This window comes from Bufo bufo, chromosome 8 (genome assembly GCF_905171765.1).
Source record: "Bufo bufo chromosome 8, aBufBuf1.1, whole genome shotgun sequence".
Lineage (NCBI taxonomy): Eukaryota > Metazoa > Chordata > Amphibia > Anura > Bufonidae > Bufo > Bufo bufo.
The window spans coordinates 191,804,793-191,817,121 of record NC_053396.1 but is presented as its reverse complement, the minus strand read 5'-3'; positions in this window follow the sequence as shown (position 1 = coordinate 191,817,121).

Here is a 12,329-nt window from a genome sequence, read left to right as displayed (position 1 = left end):
GGAAGGTCGTGACACACCAACACACGTTAGATAGTTGGCTCTCGTTAGTTTCTCTTTCTTGCCATTCATCGTCCATTTTGATTGATGCAGCATGTGCCCCGGGACACCACATCTCCTGATTAAGGGAGCATTCACATAAAGTAAAGCCTCATACACACGTCCGTGGAACACGGACCGTGAGATACCGGCCTGGATTCCTGCTGAGTGCAGGAGCGCACGGCATCATTGGTTGCTATGACGCTGTGCGCTTTGTGCCGCCGCTGCTGTACAGTAATACACACGTATAGATCATACGAGTGTATTACTGTACATCAGCGGTGTCATGAAGCGCACCGCGTCATAGCAGCCAATGACGCCGTGCGCTCCTGCACTCAGCAGGAATCCAGGCCGGTATCTGACGGTCCGTGTTCCACGGACGTGTGTATGAGGCTTAACTGTGCCGTGTCTTGCAGTCCGCAAATTGCGGATCCGGAAAACACGGATGCCGCCGTGTGCGTTCTGTAATTTGCAGAATGGAACGGGTGGCCCATTATAGAAATGCCTATTCTTGTCCTAGACGCCTATGGTCTAAATACTGCTTTAATGAAAGCTCGGCAGTGGTGGGCGGTGATCGGAACAAGGTGCCTGCCTAAATAATTGAGCAGGCACCTTGGCTAAATGCGCAGGGGGGGGGTCCCGTGACCCCCCCGTGTCGGCGATCGCTGCAAACCGCAGGTCAATTCAGATCTGCGGTTTGCAGCTTTTCAATGTTGCGGTGGCGGTGCCATCGGGTCCCCGTGGGGCTGTAGGGGGGACCCGATGGCATTGAAGGCAGCGCGATGCCTTCCTTAGGCATCGGCGCTGCCTTCCGGTGACCAACCTGTGAGATCTAGCCCCCTGGATCTCACAGGCCGGAAGCTGTATGAGTAATACTCACTGTATTACTCATACAGCCAATGCATTCTAATACACAAGTATTGGAATGCATTGTAAAGGATTAGACCCCCAAAAGTTGAAGTCCCAAAGTGGGACAAAAAATAAAGTGAAAAAAAAGTTTAAAAAATAAAGTTTTCCCCCCCAAAAATGAAAAGTTTCAAGTAAAAATAAACAAAAAACGTACCGTAATTTTTCCCAAATAAAGTAAAAAAAAATTGGTAACAAAATAGGGGGAAAAATTTGGTATCGCCGCGTCCGTATTGACCGGCTCTATAAACATATCACATGGCCTAACCCCTCAGATTACCACACTGTAAAAAATAAAAAATAAAAACTGTGCTAAATAAACCATTTTTTTGTCACCTTACATCACAAAAAGTACAACAACAAGCGATCAAAAAGGCGTATGCCCACCAAAATAGTACCAATCTAACCGTTACCTCATCCCGCAAAAAATGAGCCCCTACTTGAGACAATCGCCCAAAAAATAAAAAAAACTATGGCTTAGAATATGGAGACACTAAAACATTATTTTTTTTTTGTTTCAAAAATTATATTATTGTGTAAAACTTACATAAATAAAAAAAAAAGTATACATATTAGGTATCGCTGCGTCCTTTTCGACCTGCTCTATAAAAATATCACATGACCTAACCCCTCAGGTGAACACCGTAAAAAATTAAAATTAAAAACTGTGCTAAATAAACCAAAAGTCATATGCATACCAAAATAGTGCCAATCAAACCGTCATCTCATCACGCAAAAATCCTACCCTACCCAAGATAATCGCCCAAAAACTGAAAAAAAAACATGGCTCTCAGACTATGGAAACACAAAAACATGATTTTTTTTTGTTTCAAAAATGAAATCATTGTGTAAAACTTACATAAATAAAAAAAAAAGTATACATATTAGGTATCGCCGTGTCCGTGACAACCTGGTCTATATAAATACCACATGATCTAACCTGTCAGATGAATGTTGTAAATAACAAAAAAAAGAAACTGTGCCAAAACAGCTATTTCTTGTTACCTTGCGTCACAAAAAGTGTAATATAGAGCAACCAAAAATCATATGTACCCTAAAATAGTACCAACAAAACTGCCACCCTATCCTGTAGTTTCTAAAATGGGGTCACTTTTTTGGAGTTTCTACTCTAGGGGTGCATCAGGGGGTCTTCAAATGGGACATGGTGTCAAAAAACCAGTCCAGCAAAATCTGCCTTCCAAAAACCGCATGGCATTCCTTTCCTTCTGCGCCCTGCCGTGTGCCCGTACAGTGGTTTACGACCACATATGGGGTGTTTCTGTAAACTACAGAATCAGGGCCATAAATATTGAGTTTGGTTTGGCTGTTTACCCTTGCTTTGTAACTGGAAAAAAATTATTAAAATGGAAAATCTGCCAAAAAAGTGAAATTTTGAAATTGTATCTCTATTTTCCATTAATTCTTGTGGAACACCTAAAGGGTTAACAAAGTTTGGAAATCAGTTTTGAATACCTTGAGGGGTGTAGATTCTAGAATGGGGTCATTGGGTGGTTTCTATTATGTAAGCCTCACAAAGTGACTTCAGACCTGAACTGGTCCTTGAAAAGTGGGTTTTTGAAAATTTCTGAAAAATATCAAGATTTGCTTCTAAACTTCTAAGCCTTGTAACATCCCCAAAAAATAAAATATCATTCCCAAAATGATCCAAACATGAAGTAGACATATAGGGAATGTAAAGTAATAACTAATTTTGTAGGTATTACTATGTATTATAGAAGTAGAGAAATAGAAATTTGGAAATTTGCAAATTTTTCCAAATTTTTGGCAAATTTGGTATTTTTTTTATAAATAAAAAATATATTTTTTTTTACTCCATTTTACCAGTGTCATGAAGTATAATTTGTGACGAAAAAACGTGTTTTAAAGTTATCACCACATAAAGTGACACCGGTCAGATTTGCAAAAAATGGCCTGGTCCTTAAGGTGAAATATGGCTGTGTCCTAAAGGGGTTAAAAGGGTTGTCCCACAAAAAAATATTCTACAGTTTTCACACCAGAACCTGGATCTGAATACTTTTGTAATTGCATGTAATTAAAATTTTAGCCTAGCCACTAAGCCAGGGATGCCCAACCTGCGGCCCTCCAGCTGTTCTAAAACTACAACTCCCACCATGCCCTGCTGTAGGCTGTTCAGGCATGCTGGGAGTTGTAGTTTTGCAACAGCTGGAGGGCCACAGGTTGAGCATGCCTGCACTAAGCTATTCAATAAAATGTATCTGTATGGCGCCATCTGCTGTTTTTTTTCTTTTCTTATTTCTCTGTCCTGTTCACTGAGATGGTCGCACATGCTCAGTTTATCCTTCAGCTGTGATAGGGAGAGAGCGGCAGCAGAATGGACACGCCCCCTGAGCTGCAGCAGAAAAAATACTCCCCCTGAGCTGCCAGCTTGATATAAATCTAGCAGAGCAATGAACGGGAAGATCTCTGGATCCATGTGAGGTCCAGGGCCGGTTCTAGCTTTGTTAGAAAGAGAAAGAGATTGTTGTGTACTATATGATGTCTGATTTTCATATTTTTTTTTACATTAGTCATGGGATAACCCCTTTAACGTTCGTGTGGTATGATACTTGATTTCAGGGCTGTCAAATAAAATGCGGAGGAACCTGTATTTCTCGTACAGATACGGTAACTGCTTTAACTACATTTACTGTAAATCCCTTATTTCACCCGGATATTTCTTGTAGACAGGTATTCCCCTGATATCAGTGTATTCAGATAATGCTGTGTACCAGATAGGACTGGATATTTCCAGATATACTACACAGGGTAAAGTCTAAAGATAATGGTATAAAGTAGAACTGGCTTAGTTGCCCATAGCCCACCTTTTATTTTTCACAGCTCCTTTGGAAAATGAAAGATGGAATCTGATTGGTTGCTATGGGCAACTGAGCTGGTTTTCCTTTACACCAGTTTTAAAAAAATTGCCCCCAAAGAATTGGCACCATGCAATATATAGGTTAACAGGGTCTTTATCAAACTGGTGTAAAGTAGAACTGCCTTAGTTGCCCATAGCAACCAATCAGATTCCACCTTTCATCTTCCAAAGGAGCTGTCCAAAAGGTGGAATCTGATTGGTTGCTATGGGTAACTAAATAAGCCCATTATAATGAATACAGTGTAATGTGCATTTTTTTATATTTTGTCTTTGTGAAAGCATTTTGTCTGAATTGCGCCGCAGCCTCTTCTAATAGCTGATCGGCAGTGGTCCCAGGTGTCAGATAGCTCATCAATATTCATTACCAGATAACCCCTTTAAAAGGTCATCCTACCATAAGAACCACAGACTGTACTACAATCGCTTACGTGGACGGTTCTCGTAAAATTTACCAAATCTCGCGAGAACAACCAACCCTTCTCCATGGCTGTGAAGCGGTCTCAGGGAAAAGGAGAGCTGCAATGTCCTCCTTGTACCAATGGTTCTAATGAGCATATGTAGCCATGGAAAGCAAAGGGGGGCATTTCCAGGGGTGCACCTAGCCTTTCTGCTGTCTGAGGCGAAAACTGAAATGGCGCCCCAACCCCCCAATGCCAATTTCTTAACCTAACCCCTTTGCCACAATGAAAGCACTAATTGCCATGGCCCTTCCGCTGCCCCCCTCTTGCCCCTAGCTGGTGCTGCCTGAGGCGATCACCTCACCAGGCCTTATTGGTGGTGCACCCCTGGGTATGGCGGCGCAACAGAGGGGTCTATCTGGGAAAAAAAAAAGGTTAGTAAGTAAAAAAAAAATCCCATGAGAGGTCCTCTTTATGTCCAACCCTAGTGATCCGCATATATGTGAGATATGAGAGTACACAGACTGCGCCCACAATGAACCACTTATCTTGTAAACGTCTACAGTAGAGATGAGCAAATTTTTCAAAAATTCAATTCAGCCGGTTCGCCCAATTTTTCAAAAAAATTTGGTTCGATCAGAATTTATTTGCGGCGAATCGCGTTAAAAACTGCTATTTCCTGGCTGCAGAGAGCCTTTCTAGTGGTGTAGAACACTGTGCCTTGCAGTAACACGTATAGGGAGTCTGCTGTGGTAGTGAAACAATAGTGTGAGTCAGTATGACACGCAGATGACACACTTAGAATCGCTGCACAGGGCGAAAACTGACCAAATAACTCAAGTATGAACTCAGCCTTACAGGTCAATGTTAGCTCCAAGAAGAAGCGTGCTCCTTTTACACCGTCGTCAGGTGAATCCACATATCATAGATGTCAGAACATGGGGACAGGTTCCCTTTAACTCACAAGGACCTTTGCTATAAACTATATGCAGCTATTTGCAATCACTCCCACAAAATCACACTCAGCACCAGCACTCCGGTTCTTTAAACTCCACTTATTCACAAGACCACTTAGTACAGCAAGTAGAGCGAGAGACTGTTGTCTCTTGGCAATCCCTTCGGTGATCGATTACTGACGGAATGACTGACGAGGAGTAGGAGGAGGAGCAGGAGCATCAGGACCAGCAGATGATGGGAACGACAGACAGCTTCCTTCGGCTGAGGTGGTGGAGCCTTGACTGCCTGAAACCGGGTGCGTGCCACTGGGTGATGCAGCGGTTGCTGCGGCAGGCTGGACCACCACATCGGAGCCACGGTTCTCCCAGGCCACTTTATGGTGACGCTGCATATGTTGACGCAGGGCCGTGGTGCCAACATTGGCACCCTGGCCACGCTTCACCTTCTGCCCACAGATTCTACATATGGCCATGTTCACCACCTCCGGCGGCTTAACAAAAAACTGCCACACCGCCGAGTAGGTGATTTTACCCCCAACACTCTGCACTGACTGACTGCTACCGCCACTGCTTCCGTGAACCCGTGCACCACTACTTTCCGGGCAGGTAGGCTCCTGCGAAGCAGGTGGTCTACCCCGGGCACGTTTGGCTCCCGACCTCCCACTGCTGCCACCCTACTGACCCCCTGCCACACTAGCGACTTGCTGGCTCCGCTGCTGCCTCACGGGCAAGCTGCCACCCTCTTCTCCTAATGATGATGAAGCCCCTAATTCACTCGGCTCCCAAGTGCGATCAACTACATCATCATCATCAAGTACTGTCTGCACGTCACTGATGTCCTCCTCAACCATCTCTGGGTCAGGAGCCTCACCACTCGCAACACCAGCAACCACGTCACTCTCCTCATCACTACTTGCCTGCCCAGCGGAGGAAGCGGAGGATGTCTCCTCCACATCTTGGCTGGCCAGTAGCTGCTGACTGTCCTCTAGTAGCTCGTCCTCGCTGTATAGTGGATCTGAGCCCACAGCATATAATACTTCTCTGGCTGAGGGAACAGAAAAGGACAGAGGCAGGTTGAGGACAGGTGAGAGCAGAGGGTCTGCTCCAGGGCCATGCCAACTAAGGGTTGTGTCTGACGAACCCACCAGGTTGGGGGGTGTCTGATGTCACTTGGAACGAAGTGGATGACAGAGTCAACCATTCAAGAACTGCTGGGTTAGATGTGGAGGGGTCTTTGGGCCCATAATCTCCCTTATACATGATTTTGGAGACAGGTCTGGTCTCCGCATAAATTGGGAAAAGTCTGTTATGTTTCCGTTAGACCCGGTCCCTGCTGGCCTCTCCCTCTCGTCCACCTAGCTGCAGGTTGCCCACAATTTCAAGTATCTGGGAATAGTGGTTTCATCAAACATTGGGCATTACGTGAAAAATAATATAGATTTACTACTGAACAAAATGTCTGAAAAAATCAATGCGTTGTGTAAACTTCCAATGCCTGAAATAGGTAGGAGTAATCTCCTTAAAATTGTTCTTATGCCAAAGCTTATGTATGTTTTACATAACTCCCCTGTGTGGATTCCAAAACTGATTTTTTTTAGAATACAAAGGCTGTATAAAAATAATAAAAAAACGGGCCAGGATCCAGTTAGAAACTTTACAGAGAGGGAAAGATGCGGGAGGTCTCTCTATTCCTAATCCCTGGCTATATTTTATTTCCTCACAGATGCAACAGCTGAGGGGTTGGGGGAGAACTCTGGGAGACAACGCATCTGCCCGGTTGATATCACACAGGCTGATAGCTGTAGGCTGTCCAGGCATGCTGGGAGTTGTAGTTTTGCAACAGCTGGAGGGCCGCAGGTTGGGCATCCCTGCTTTAGAACATATGACTGCACCGCTGAACGGCAAATATATTTTTCTTTTGCACTAATACACAACAAAAAGGGCTTTAGAACATAATAACTGCACCGCTGAATGGCAACTAGGCCCTTATTTTTTTCCACTTATACACGACACAAAAGGCTTGAGTATATATATAACTGCACCACTGAACGGCAAATATATATATTTTTTTCCACTTATACACTCCACAAAAGGCTTTAGAACATATAACTGCACTGCTGAATGGCAAATATATTTTTCTTTTGCCACTAATACACGACAAAAAGGGCTGTAATTTTGACACTTCACCACACAACGGCTAATAAGCCCTTTTCCCCACTAATACAAGCCAATAAATGCTTTAGAACATATAACTGCAAGGCACAAGGGCAAATAAGACGTATAAATACTTCCTTGTAATAAACCCTGTTAATGGCTGTATCAAACAGCACTTGCACCCCAATAACAAGAACAGTTTGCTGGAATTACAGAGCTGTATAATGGCAATTTGGATCCGCAGTCAGTGCAGCAAGGTGTAATAGGATTGTTCCTATTACCCAGGCTGTACATTCCCCTACTGAACCCTGTTCTACATAAATGCTGTGGAATGATTCCTCCCTATTGTGTCCCTACACCTTGAATAATCTTTCCCTGAACTTGTAAATCGTTTTTTTTTATTACAATGAAGTCTTTCCTAGCACTGTCCCTAGCGCCTCCTGACATTTCTCCCTGCACTAAGTGCACTGAAAAATGGCAGAATCCAAGATGGCTGAGGCTATTTATAGGGCTGTGACATCACAGGGCGCCCTGGCTGCTGATTGGCTGCATGCATGGCATTATGGGTGATCCCACGTTCCCAGAGTCCCTTGCTCCATGTTCTCACACGTGCAGCAGCCATTTTATCCCACGAAGCATGAGGAAATTCGGATTCGGTGCAAATAAAATTTTTCTTTGTCAACTTCGATTCCCTCATCTCTAGTCTACAGTCACCTTTCTGTCACTTCACATTCAAGTTTATTGACCCAGTAAACCAGATACAACTCCACTTCCCTCTACGTCTAATCTCTCAGATTTTATCGTACAGAATATGTGCAAGCGCCTCGCGTCCTGGATCATATATATTGTTATATTTCCTTGTAGATAATGCAATGAATTCGTCTACACAAACAGCGAGCCCAGGAGGAGCGAGTGGAGGATGGGAGTGGTAGTAGCTCTGGAAATGATGTTTGTAGATATGGATCACAGTGGCAATTTTCTCAACCCATACCCCCTAGGGCCGGGCAGTGACAGGAGGGCACACACTTTTCTTCCCTTGGTTCACACCCTGATGTTGAGGCTCCTGTCTGGTGGTATTTGGGGATGACCTTGCCGCGTGCAAGGCAGGAGATCGAGGTACAGTGGCCGGTATATGTTCAGTAACCAGGCCGGCTGTAGTAAATAAATGAGTCTCTCTTTACTAGAGCGCAGGATAGGAGTAGTAGTATATAAAACAGTATAAAGGCACATTTCCAAGCAAATCACTGTGCAGGTCCTCCCCAACACCAATGCATGAAAAGCAGCAATGAAGGGAGTTGTAGTACTCCTTCTCTCCATCTTTCTAAAATCCCTCTCTCTGTGGAACCTTAACCATGCAATTGAAGTTCTGGGTATATGTTCCGTAAATTCCGGGGCTGAGGGTTATAGAATTAAAGGGGTTATCCAACCCCTCAAATGCTCCCCCATATGCCCGGGACCCTCACACAATGTACTTACCTCGCTTCTCTGCACCCACGTCGATCTGAAGCCCACACAGCCGCCGCTCTCACCATCGCGTGGATGAAAACATCCGGCGTTGGGGGGTCAGCCAATAGCAGGCCGTGGCGGGAACGAGCCTCCCTAGCATCGCAGGTGAAGCTAGGGAGGCTCGTTCCCGTCACCACATGCTATTGGCTCCCCCCCAACGCCGGATGTTTTCATCCGCGAGACGGGGAGATGCAGCGGCAGTGCGGGTATTAGGACTGGCGTGGGTTCCGGAGAGTGAGGTAGGTACATTGTATGTGAGGGGCCGGGTATATGGGGCAGCATTTCTGAGGTTGGATAACCCCTTTAAGATACAGTTGGTCAAACCATCTCAAAGCGATAAAGGGTGCGTTTCACACTGGCAAAGTCTCATTCAGCCATACACAAGCACAATACCTTGCTGTCTGACTCCAGTGCTCGGCCTTGAAGATTCTGGACCTTCTAATCTTACTTTTCTCACTCTGGAGCACTTTTAGATGAAGTAGCTTTAGCTGTAGCTGTGTATAGATGCCTCAGAGATGGAGGTTCTCTGAGCTCTGGCCTAGCTCTGAGGAGTAAACACAAGTAGGTCCTCTCTCTCCCCCTTTACTGACTTACTAATCAGGGGGTGGACCCAGGTCCATTCCCTAGCAACATAAAAGGGGTTGAGTCAGGGTCTTAACCTTGACTTATCCATACAATGCTGCTGGTTGCACAAATAAATAACATCAGAACATTTCTACTTAAAGGAGTTGTCCTACAACATATTTTTTTTTTACAGTTTTCAAGCCAGCACCTGGATCTGAAAACGTTTGCATGTAAATCAACATTTAGTATAACCACTAAAAATCTATCTGTATAGCGCCACCTGATGTTTTCTCTTTTTCTAATTTCTCTGCCCACCTCACTGAGGTGGACAACACATGCTCAGTGCCATCCTTCAACTGCCACCAGCTGGAGCAGAAAGGACACGCCCTCTGAACTGTAGCTTGAAATAAATCTAGCAGTGCAACTGGATCAATGAATGAGGAGATCTCTGGATCCATGTGAGGTGCAGGGCCGGTTCTAGCTTTGTTAGAAAGAGATTGTCATGTCCTATATGATGTCTGATTTTCATTTTTTAACATTAATCATGGTATAACTCCCTTTAATAATACATTTTAACATTTATAATCTTTTGCAGTGACCCTGTACTGGGGTACTGCACACACACTTGGATTTAAGACTAAGACCTCATGCATATGACCATATTTTGTATCTGTCCAATTCCATTTTTTGCGGATTGCACATGGACCCATTCATTTCACACGTGATGTCCACATCCATGTGTCTGTTATAGAGGGTGCGAATGTAGTAGCTGCAGTGCACCCTAGCATTAGTATCAAAGCGGGACCCAAGGCCTATCTACCACATAACAAGACCAGTATTATAGTAGTTCAGAGGCCACGGAGCACATTTTTCTTTAGGGCTCGGGAGCTGAAGCAGCACTAGCCTAATATAAAACGGAGACTAGTGGTAATAAATGTATAGCAGCTTATGGCCGCCATCTTATCCTACAGCTCCCCCTGCTGGCCATGTCATCTCTCATCAGCGCACATACAGTACATTTCTCATATACATTTACTGGACACAACAGAATTATTTTGTCAGTTTGCAGAATTTCCCTCCTTGTACTTTAATAGGTTAATAGGTTCGCATATGCTTTAATAATTTATTTATATATATATATATATATATATATATATATATATACAGTAAGGTCCATAAATATTGGGACATCAACACAATTCTAACATTTTTGGCTCTATACACCCCCACAATGGATTTGAAATGAAACGAACAAGATGTGCTTTAACTGCAGACTGTCGGCTTTAATTTGAGGGTATTTACATCCAAATCAGGTGAACGGTGTAGGAATTACAGCAATTTGCATATGTGCCTCCCACTTGTTAAAGAACCAAAAGTAATGGGACAGAATAATAATCATAAATCAAACTTTCACTTTTTAATACTTGGTTGCAAATCCTTTGCAGTCAATTACAGCCTGAAGTCTGGAACGCATAGACCTCACCAGACGCTGGGTTTCATCCCTGGTGATGCTCTGCCAGGCCTCTACTGCAACTGTCTTCAGTTCCTGCTTGTTCTTGGGGCATTTTCCCTTCAGTTTTGTCTTCAGCAAGTGAAATGCATGCTCAATCGGATTCAGGTCAGGTGATTGACTTGGCCATTGCATAACATTCCACTTCTTTCCCTTAAAAAACTCTTTGGTTGCTTTTGCAGTATGCTTTGGGTCAGGGGCGGACACAGACAGCAGAGGGCCCCTGTGCAAAGAATGTGCCTGGGCCCCCTCTCCTCCAAGCCAAGTTCTCAACATAACCAATTCCGTCCTAACATTACTTATAGCAATACAAAACATACAGTGTCACCGTGATTTTGTAGTAAAAAGGTCACAGAGAGGCAAAGAGCATTATCAATCATGTTAATGCTCCGTGTCTCTGCTGTCCGGAGCGGGGCTTGGCACTCTTTCACGCAGCGGATTACCCGCACAGGATCCGCTTGTGTGAAAGAGCCCTAAGCCCAATGCATGACTACACTCACCCAGTCCTAATAAAATCTGGTCCTACCTCATCCAGGATGTCGCTGGCGTCGGCGTGATGTCCGCTGGATCCAGAACAAGGTCCCTGTGGTGATAGAGAAAAATAATAATCACCTAAGGAAGGGATGATGACTGCCCCTGTGAAATCGTCAGCAGAGGGCGCTGTGCTGGTCCTGTAAGACTGAGCCATGCCAATGTATAGCAGGGTAATCTAGTGCTACCATACAGTACTAATGCCCACATTGTGGCCCCTCACAGTAATTAAGCCGTCAAAATAGTTATGTCCTCCCCTCACAGCAGTTATACCTACATATGTGCCCCCTCACAGTAGTTATGCCCAGATATGTGCCCCCTCACAGTCGTTATGCCCAGATATGTGCCCCTCACAGTCGTTATGCCAGATATGTGCCCCTCACAGTCATTATAGCCAGATATGTGCCTCCTCACTCGTTATGCCCAGATATGTGCCTCCCTCACAGTCGTTATGCCCAGATATGTGCCCCCTCAGTCGTTATGCCCAGATATGTGCCCCCTTAGTCGTTATGGCCAGATATGTGCCTCCCTCACAGTCATTATGCCGAGATATGTGCCTCCCTCACATTCGTTATGCCCAGATATGTGCCCCCTCACAGTCGTTATGCCAGATATGTGCCCCTCACAGTCGTTATGCCAGATATGTGCCCCTCACAGTAGTTATGCCCTGATATGTGCCTCCCTCACAGTCGTTATGCCCAGATATGTGCCTCCCTCACAGTGATTATAGACAGATATGTGCCTCCTCAGTCATTATGCCCAGATATGTGCCTCCTCAGTCGTTATGCCCAGATATGTGCCTCCTCAGTCGTTATGCCCAGATATGTGCCTCCTCAGTCATTATGGCCAGATATGTGCCTCCCTCACAGCAG